We start from the raw sequence: 10,380 nt of genomic DNA on the forward strand, positions 1-10,380 counted from the left end.
TGGTTTGTTTTTTTTTAAGATTTGTTTGAGAGAGAGAGAAATGAGTGCATCAGCCGGAGGGGCAGAAGGAGAGGGAACCTCAAGCAGATTCCACGCTGAGCATGGAGCCCGACACAGGGCTCGAACTCACGACCCTGAGATCATGACCTGAGCCAAAAACCAAGAGTCGGATGGTCAATGGATTTCGCCACCCAGGTGCCCCCAGACTTCCTTAGTTTTACCTAATGTCCTTTGCCTGTTTCAGGATCCCACAAAGACACCACATTACGCTCAGTCATCCTGTCTCCGTAGGCTCCTTTTGACCAGGACTTTTCTAGACATTCCTTGTTTTTGCTGATCTTGAGTTTTGAGGAGTATTGGTCAGGTATTTTAGAAAATGTCCCTTATTTAGGATTCATATGGTGTTTTTCTTAGGATGAGACTAGAGTTATGTATGGGCTTGGGGAGGAAGCAGAGGTGAAGTGCTGTTTCCATCGCCTTGAATCATGCCTTCAAGAAGACCCATCCTGGGGCTAAGGCAGTGCCGGCCAGCCTCCACTTACTCTTTCCCCCTTCTTTGCATATTCTGCTCTTTGGAAGGGACTCACTCTGCAGCCTAGACTGTGGGAGTTGGGAAATTATGCTCCGCCTCCTTGGGGGCGGAGTATCCACTTAAATTACTTGGAATTCTGTATGGGAAATTTGTCTCCTCTACCTTTCTTTATTTATTCAATCGTTTATTTATATTATGATGGATTCATGGGTATTTCTTTTCTACTTTAGGTTATACCCCAGGACTGTTTTATATATGGCTCCCCAGTTTTCAGTTGGCTCCTGTGTCCCTTTCATTGTGGGTTTTTGGTGTTTTTTTGTGTTTTGTTTTGTTTTGTTTAGCAGGCGCTGACTTTTTTTTTTTTTACTGTTTATCCTTTTGTATCTTTCCGTTTTTGTCTCATGTGCATGTATTATCTGTTCTTAAAAGTTAAAAGCTGCCAGTGTACTTGACATAAAAAGTTTGTAGCTTATAAAAGAAGGTAGACTAGGGGTGCCTGGCTGGTTCAGTCAAAAGAGCATGCACTCTTGATCTTGGGGTATGAGTTTGAGACCCACGTTGGGTGTCGAGATTACTTAAATAAAATATGATTTAAATTTTTTTTTTACTTTTTAAAACATTTTATTTAAATTTTAAAAAATTTTTAAAAAGAAGGTAGAGTAAAAAGTCTCCTTCCTTCCCCTGATCGCTCCAGCCTTGCTCCATTTCAGCTTTCATGAGATACCAACATGAGATACCATGTTGATTTTCTTGTTTATTTCTCCAGAACAACTCTTTCTTTCTTCTTTCAAACAAATATTTACATATAGTACAGGCTGTTCTGTATACTGTTTTTCTCAAGTAACCATCTCTTGCGGGTTATAGCATGCCTTTGTAAGGCTATGCCATAATGTATTTAAACCACTCTCCGTGAGTGGACCTTTATGTTCTTTCCAAAGTCTTTTACTAGAACAAGGAGTGCTGCAGTGGCTACCCACCTCTTTTGGATACCTGAGCCGATAAATCCGGAGGATACATTTCTAGGCAGAGAATTGCTGAATTGAAGAGTATATGCGTTCAAGATTTAGATGCTGCAAAATTGCCCTGCACAAACCTTGTGCCAATTGCCAATTTCCAGTCTCACCAACAACGTAAGGGAGGACCTGTTTGCCCACACCCTTGCTAACGCGGAGAACTAACAAGTTTTTTGATCTTCGCCAATCCCACGGGTGAAAGATGGTGACTCGAAGAAGTTTGAATCTGCATTTCTTTTATTAGGAGTGAAGCTCATCATCTTGCTGGAAGGTTAAAAATCCTTCATGTTTTCGTTTTCCAGGTTTTGCCTTTTCAAAGGGCTACCTCTTCCCCTCTCCCCCTGCTCTTTGGTTTTTAGGTGTTTTGTTTTGTTTTTTAAGATGTATTTATTTGAGAGAGAGCGAAAGAGCAGAAAGCACACACAGAGGGAGAGGGAGAAGCAGGCTCCCCGCAGAGCAGGGAACCTGATGGGGGGGCTCGATCTCAGGACCCCGGGATCATGACCTGAGCCAAAGGCAGACGCTTAACCAACTGAGCCACCCAGGCTCTTTGGGTTTTTTATAACTTTTGTTTTGTGCCTCAGTGAAAGCTACTCATTCATTTCTTCCATTAACAAATATTTATTTACCTACTGCATATCAGACTCTGATTTAGCAATGTGATAGTGACCAGAAAGGGCAAAGATACTTTTCTCTGGGCGATTAAAATTCTAGAGGGGTAGACAGAGAGGAAAGGAACAAATACATGTTGGTTGGCGATACCTGTTACGGAGAAAAAGTAGGGTATGGGCTAGAACGTTCCGGCGTGCTGTTTTCTACAGGTGGATTCAAGAGGGTTTCTCTGAGCGATGCTAAGGGAGAAGAGATGGGAATAAAGTGAGAAAAGGAAGCATGCAGTCGTCTGGGAGGGGCGTGCTTTCCGGCAGAGAGAGCAGCAGTGAGAAGCCCCTGAGGTGGGAACATGCTGGGTGAGCTGGGGGGTCAGCCAGAGGGCCAACGTGGCTGGAGCTGAGTCAGCGAGAGGCAGAGGGTTGGGAGATGAGGTTTGAGAGGTAAGTGGAGACCACATCATGCAGGGCCTTGCAGGCCTTCATAAGGACTTTGGCTTCTACTCTGAGTGAGGTGCTAGCCATTGCAAAGTTTGTTTATTTTGGCTGTACCTTTTATTTTATTTCCGTTTTTGGAGAGTTTTGGAGCAGAGGAATGGCATTATCCAATTTAGCTTTTTAAAGCACCGTACAGGGCGCCTGGGTGGCTCTGTTGGTTGAGCCTCTGCCTTCGGCTCAGGTCATGATCTCAGGGTCCTGGGATCCAGTCCTGCATCAGGCTCTCTGCTCAGTGGGAAGCCTGCTTCTCCCTCTCACTCCCCCTCTGTACACACACACACACACACTCTCTCTCTCTCTCTCTCTCAAATAAATAAATAAAATCTTAAAAAAAAAATAAAGGACCATATAATAGCACGATCTAGGAATTGAGACATTACCATACACGTGTCACTGGGGGCATTTCCCATCATCAGCCTGTTCAACTGGAATATTTAGGAGCCCGGCCCGCTTTAAGCAAGTCCAATGTGTGACGTTTCTGATGCACCTGATTTTCTCTAAGGGACAGGGCAGTCATTGCCATGGTCATGGGCTCAGTTTGGCAGATCCCAAGCCTCTAGTCCCTCTAGTCTCTAGGATGACAAAGAAGCCTACCCTTTTTCCCACCGGAAGGAATCATCTCCCCAAAGCTCAGCAACCACATTCTAGAAGCGTCTCCTGCTGACATCTTCATACAAAGCCATAAATATGTGTGTTCAAGAATGTTCCCACAACTAGGTAGATGGTAATAGCTGCACAACCTTGTGAATATACCAAAACTGCCTGAATTGTAGACTTTAAAGCGTTGGAATTTATGATATATGAATTGTAATTCAATAATAACAATAGAAACAACAAGGGATGTTTTCAGAAACCCCGTTCATCATGGCACAAAGATCGGAAACAACCCGAATGTCTATCCACAGGGATCTGTTAAATACACTTGTAGGGTCATCAACGGGTGAACATGGAGAAGTTAAGAAGAATGAGGTGTGTCTGCATTTGCAGATGTGGGAGACAGAGAAAGCTCTCCGTGATGGTCTGTTAAGTTTTAGAAAAATGAAGGTGAGGGGGGCGCCTGGGTGGCACAGCGGTTAAGCGTCTGCCTTCGGCTCAGGGCGTGATCCCCGCGTTAAGGGATCGAGCCCCACATCAGGCTCCTCTGCTATGAGCCTGCTTCTCCCTCTCCCACTCCCCCTGCTTGTGTTCCCTCTCTCGCTGGCTGTCTCTATCTCTGTCGAATAAATAAATAAAATCTTAAAAAAAAGAAAAGAAAATGAAGGTGAGGAACTGAGCGTGTAGCATACTACCATTTGTAAGAGAAGAGTATGTACACGTACACAGAAAATACTTCTAGAAAGGTCGTTGAGAATTTCTTAACAGGAACTTAGGGAGTGGAGATAGGGTTTTACCTTCACTGACACTTTCTACCCTCTCTACTTTTATTCACTTTTAAAAAGACTTTTATTCACTTATTAGACAGAGAGAGCGAGATAGCACAAGCAGGGGGAGCAGCAGAGGGGGAGGGAGAAGCAGGCTCCCCACTGAGCAGGGAGCCAGAGGTGGGGCTCGATCCCAGGACCCTGGGACACGACCTGAGCTGAAAGCAGATGCTTCACCGACTGAGCCACCCAGGAGCCCCTACTTTTATTCATTTTTTTAGAAAGATTTTATTTTTATTTAATCTCTACACCTAACATGGGGCTCAAACTTACAACCCCGAGATCAAGAGTCACACACTCCCCCAACTGAGCCAGCTAGGTGCCCCTACCCTCTCCAATATTTTTTTAAAGATTTTCTTTATTTATTTGACAGAGATAGAGACAGCCAGCGAGAGAGGGAACACAAGCAGGGGGAGTGGGAGAGGAAGAAGCAGGCTCATAGTGGAGGAGCCTGAAATGGGGCTCGATCCCATAACGCCAGGATCACGCCCTGAGCCAAAGGCAGACGCTTAACTGCTGTGCCACCCAGGCGCCCCACCCTCTCCAATTTTAAAAAACACATATGTTGGGGCACCTGGATGGCTCGGTTGGTTAGACATCTGCCTTTGGTCATGATCTCAGGGTCCTAGGATGGAGCCCTGCATCCGCATCGGGCTCCTTGCTCAGTGGGGAGCCTGCTTCTCCTTCTCCCTCTGCCTACTGCTCCCCCTGCCTGTGTTCTCTCTCTTTATCAAATAAATAAAATCTTTAAAAAAATACATGTTTGCGTATAACTTTTAAGCAAATATGCATTTTAATTATCACAAGAAATATCAAAAATGCAAAAATAAAGAATCGGGGAGAGGAACGCTTCCGGCAGAGGGAGCAGCGGTGCCCGGTCGCTGGGGTGGAAATGTGCTGGGTGGGCTGGGGGATCAGCCAGGGGCCGTGTGTGGCTGTTGCTGGCTACTGATCAAAGAACAGACTGTGACGAGCACTTGTGGGGCATTTTCTATATGCCTGGCATTTTGTTGTGGGGCAGTGGTGAGTAAGACTGAGGTAGTTTCCCCATTCCTCCCAACTCCCAGAGTTGGTGGGAGGCCCCGGGTCTTGGAGGGAGTCCTCTCTTGCCTTCTTTCACCCCCTCCCACCTCTTCTCCAGGACCCATCAAGTCCAGAGTAGGCAATGACCCTCGAGCAGAGGACTTCACCTTCCTCAACCTTAGCTGCCCATCCGCAAAATGGGAATAACGATAAAGCCTAGCTCGGTGGAATTATCGCGAGAATTATCGGTGCTCTAAAGGTAGTTTGAATTACTGCGAATATTATTAGCCTGCCTCCAGCACGGCCTGCTTGGGCTGCCTATTGAATAATAAGAGTATAATTATTCTCACAATCATACAGAGAGACGGGCGGGGCTGGGATGACTATGCCCATTTTGTACGTAAGTACAATGAGGCACCAAGATGAAAGGGGCTTTCGAACTTAGTGGAAAATTCAAGATGGGCAGAATTTAGGGTTGTACAAAATACGAATTTGAATCCCTGCTTTACAGCCTACTTGCTTTGTGATTTTAGGGTAGTTAGCTCTCTGAGTCTGAGAGTGAACCATACTTGTCAGAAAGGGACCAGGCCTCAGCCCTCACAGGACTTCAAGGATTAAAAGCTGCTGGAAAAGAAAAAGGCCTCCCATAGTGCTTGGAGCCTGGCAGCTGCCCAGAAAATAGCTGCTATTAGGGTAATTATTCTGTAAATATTCTGAATGATAATAATATTTATGGACCAAGGTGTCGCCTGTGTTCGGTGCTGAGGTCAGAGGAGAGACCAGGTCTTGCCTGGTCTCTAACTCTCTCCCTAAGACCAGCTCCTGCCCTCCCGAGCCCCACTGGGAATGAGGCGGAGAGGCCCTCGGTGATGCAAATGACTGTTGACTTTTCATTAACAAAACAATGAGCTCGTTGACGCCTGCGGTGGAAATGTTTAAAACTTTGAAAAGGAGAAAAATCGGTTCACAAGTGTTTGTTGATATCCTCACACCCTGCTTTACTGGTCAATCAACATTTCCCAAGGCCTGCGGGACAACCCCAGGTTGGCCACCTGTTGAGGTCTCTAAAACGCTGCGTGAACTGGGGCCTTACAGTGTTTTAGGCTGAAGGATGCTAATCGCTCAGGGCTGGGCTGGGGCGGGCTTTGATGAAATGTGTATGCAGAGCCTGGGACCAGTTAGAAACAAAGCAATTTTTCAATCAGTTTATTTTGCCCCAAACCGCCCCCAGCCCACCCTTAACTTCAGGAGGACGCGGACCACCCCCTTTGGGGATCACGGAGCCGCTGTCAGTCTCCTGGGGAAGACATGGGGGAGGAACATGGTGAGGAGTAAGGAATGAGGACACCTAGAGCCATCAAGCTGGGTACAGAACAGGCTGGTTAGGTAAGACAGAGAGATAAAAAAAAAAAATACTGTTTTTCAAATATGTGAAGATATTCACTAAAGTGTATCCACTAAAATATTGTTTCTAGAACCTAGAGAATGAAAACAATTCCAGTGTCCAAAATAAGAGACAGATTAAATACATCATTTGACATTCACACAATGACTGGACCAATATGGCTTTTTAAAATAGGAAGTAGATCCTAACATGAAGACCTGGGCTAATCTGCAAGATTTCTTATTCATAAGTAAGCGGAGATATCTCACGTTCATGGAAAGGAAGACTGAGGGTTGTAAAGATACAGTTTTCTCCAGATTGATCGGTAAGAGTCAATACAATGCTAATAAAACTTACAACAGGATTTTTTAAAATGAAACTCAACAAGTCAATTAAAAAAATATATAGGGAGGGGGTGCCTGGCTGGCCCCGTCAGAAGAGCATGTGCCTCTTGATGTCGGGGTTGTGAGTTTGAGCCCCATGTTGGGTATAGAGATTAATTAAATAAGGAAACTTTTAATATATATATAGGGGGGCATGGATGGCTCAGTCAGTTAAGCGTCTGCTTTTGGCTCAGGTCATGATCCCAGGGTCCTGGGATCGAGCCCTGGTGTCCAGCTCCCTGCTCAGCAGGGAGTCTGCTTCTCCCCCTGCCCCTCACCCCTTCATGCTCTCCCTCTTTCTCGCTCTACTCTCTCTCTCTCAAATAAATAAATAAAATCTAAAAAAAAAAAAAAGAAGGAATCACCAAAACCAGCTCAGGAATATAAAAAGTTCTGATAAATGACAGGGGTGGCAGGACACATCAAAGGGGGGACTGTTTGATGAGTGGAACTATAACAAAAATTGTCATCCACATGGGAAAAAATACAGTTAGATCATTGCCTCACACGATCCACAAAACCCAGCTCCAGATGTAAGAACTTATTATCAAAAGCAAAACTTTAAAACTTTTAGAAGAAAATCTAAAGGAATTTCTTTCTGGACTTGGGGTAACAAAGAATCTCTCTCTTTTTAAAGATTGTATTTATTTACTTATTTTAAAGTTTTTATTTTTTAAATTTTAAAAATTTTATTTATTTATTTATTTATTTATTTATTTATTTATTTATTTATTTTTACAGAGGGAGAGAGTGTGAGCAGAGAGGGGCAGAGGGAGAAGGAAAGAGAATCTCAAGCCAGGCTCCACACTTAGCACAGAGCCTGATGCAGGGCTTGATCCTACGACCTTGCGATCACGACCTGAGCCGAAATCAAGAGTCAGACGTTCAACTGACTGAGCCACCCAGATGCCCCTTAAAGATTTTATTTTGTTTTAATTTTATTTATTTATTTGACAGAGATAGAGACAGCCATCGAGAGAGGGAACCCAAGCAAGAGGAGTGGAAGAGGAAGAAGCAGGCTCCCAGCAGAGGAGCCCGATGTGGGGCTCGATCCCAGAACGCCGGGATCACGCCCTGAGCTGAAGGCAGACGCTTAACGACTGAGCCACCCAGGCGCCCCTTAAAGATTTTATTTTTAAGTAATCTCTACACCCAACGTGGGGCTCAAACTTACAACCCCAAGATCGAGAGTCACACACTCCACTGACTAAGCCAGCCAGGGGCCCCACAAAGAATCTCTTAATTAAACAAAACAGAAAAGAGTAATCATAAAAGAAAATATTAATACATGGTTAGATATTTTAACATATGAGAAAAGAAAATGAAATGATAAGCTACACATTTGCAGAAGAAACGTGCAAACACATATAACCATCCAAGGATACTTCTCGAGATACCCTAAACAGCTTCTGCAAATCAATAAAGGACAATAAACCAGAAGAAAAAATGGGTAAAGACTTGAAAATGCATGTAAAAGAAAAGGAAACGTGGCTGAAAATCTCACGAAGGGATCAATGATCGACATCACCAGTAATCAGGGAAACACAAATCAAGATCACGACGAGATGTCGTACCGATTTCTATGCGGTCTGTGGTGACAGTTAAGACGTCAGGTTTAACAGTAAGTGCTGGAGAAGAGCAATGGGTCTCCTGTTCGTAGCTGGCGGGAATGTATATCCACAGCCATTTGGGAAAGCAATGTATCATTTTCTTGTAAAATTGAACTCTCGCATATCTTAAAACCTGGCAGTTCCCCTCTTGGGCAAAAATCCAGGAGCAAGTCTTGCATGTGTGTTCCAGGAGACGTGTATATGAATATTCATAACAGCAGTGAATAAATGGCAAAAAACAACAAAAAAAACCCAACAACAGCAAGAACGCCAACTGCCCTTCAACAGGAGAATGGATAAATACATGAGGGTACATTAACCGAATGAAATATCACAGAGTGAAATTTGAATGAACCACAGCCACACATAACCGTATGGATGATTTTTTTAAGGTTATTTATTATTTAAGACAGAGAGAGAGCACGCACGTATACGGGAGGAGGGGCAGCAGGAGAGGGAGAAAATCTCAAGCAGACTCCATGCTGAGCGTGGAGCATGATGCAGGGCTTGATCTCACGACCCTGAGATCGTGACCTGAGCTGAAATCAGGAGTCAGTCGCTTAATCGACTGAGCCACCCAGGCGCCCCAGGGATGATTTTTATTACTGTAATACTGACTGTAAAAAAAAAAAAAGAAAACAAAAACAGGAAGCCAAGGGCTACTTACACCATGATACCCTTTTCCTAAAATCCAGAAACACTACAACTGAACAACATATTGTTTCATCATCACATCGAGGGCAAAGCCACAAAATTAAAGGTGAGGAAACAATAAACACAAAATTCAAGATAGTGGCTTCCTGGTTTGTAGAGGGGAGAAGGAGCTTGACTAGGATAGAGGTAGAGGTCATCAGAAGATGTGAATTATTGTCAAGGATCTTAATATTAATAAGTAAATATATAGGGACGCCTGAGTGGCTCAGTCAGTTAAGCGCCCGACTCTTGACTTTGGCTCAGGTCATGATCTCAGGGTCGTGAGATCAAGCCCTGCATCGGGCTCCGTGCTGAGGGTGGAGCCTGCTTGGGAGTCTCTCTCCTCTGCCCCTTCTCTCACCCCTGCTTGTACATACACTCTCCCTCTCTCAAAAAAATGTAAATATATAAATAAACGAACAAATAAAAACATAAAACAAGTAAATAAATAAATAAAAGAGGGCCGTGAACAGAAAGTAACAATGTGTCACAGGTTAAGGGTTTTAATTAATCCAATTCTTTCTACCTGACGTCCTTTCTTTAAAAAAAAAAAAAAATAAGCATGTACCAGACGCAACTACTTGCGTAAAAAAATTAGTGGGGGAAAGATCCATTACCCATACATATAAAATGTTATCCACAGACCAGTCTTTCACAAGGTAATCCGGGATTGGGTGGGATGGGAGGTCATGGAGAGGGAGAGTTTCTTTTTACTTTACCCCTGGTGTACTGTTGGAATTTTTGTTTTATTTTGTTTTACCTTGTGCATAGACTATCTTTTCAGCAAGAGGTGTGTCAAAAGAAATTAATATAAAAACGAAGCTTTTTTATGGCAGATGTTTTAAGAGCTTGCTAATTAGTGGTATCGACGAGGGAGGGGCAAACAGGCACCCTTCATACCCTGTCGGTGGCAGAAATCAGTGCAGCTACTTTGGAGGGCAACATTTACTAGTGTCTTTGAAAATCTTAAATGCACGTATTCTGACCCAGCAAGTCTCCTCCACTTTAAGAATTTTCTTTACAGGGGGCCTGGCTGGCTTAGTCAGTAGAGCGTGACACTCTTGATCTCAGGGTCATGAGTTCGAGCCCTACTATGGGCATAGGGATTACTTTAAAAAAAAAAAGAATTTATAGATTCACTTGTACAGCTCAAGATGTAAGTGTACAAGGTTGGCATCACAGCAGAATACAAAATTAGCTACGCACACAAATGAG

The sequence above is a fragment of the Ursus arctos genome, unplaced genomic scaffold (genome assembly GCF_023065955.2).
Source record: "Ursus arctos isolate Adak ecotype North America unplaced genomic scaffold, UrsArc2.0 scaffold_2, whole genome shotgun sequence".
Classification (NCBI taxonomy): domain Eukaryota; kingdom Metazoa; phylum Chordata; class Mammalia; order Carnivora; family Ursidae; genus Ursus; species Ursus arctos.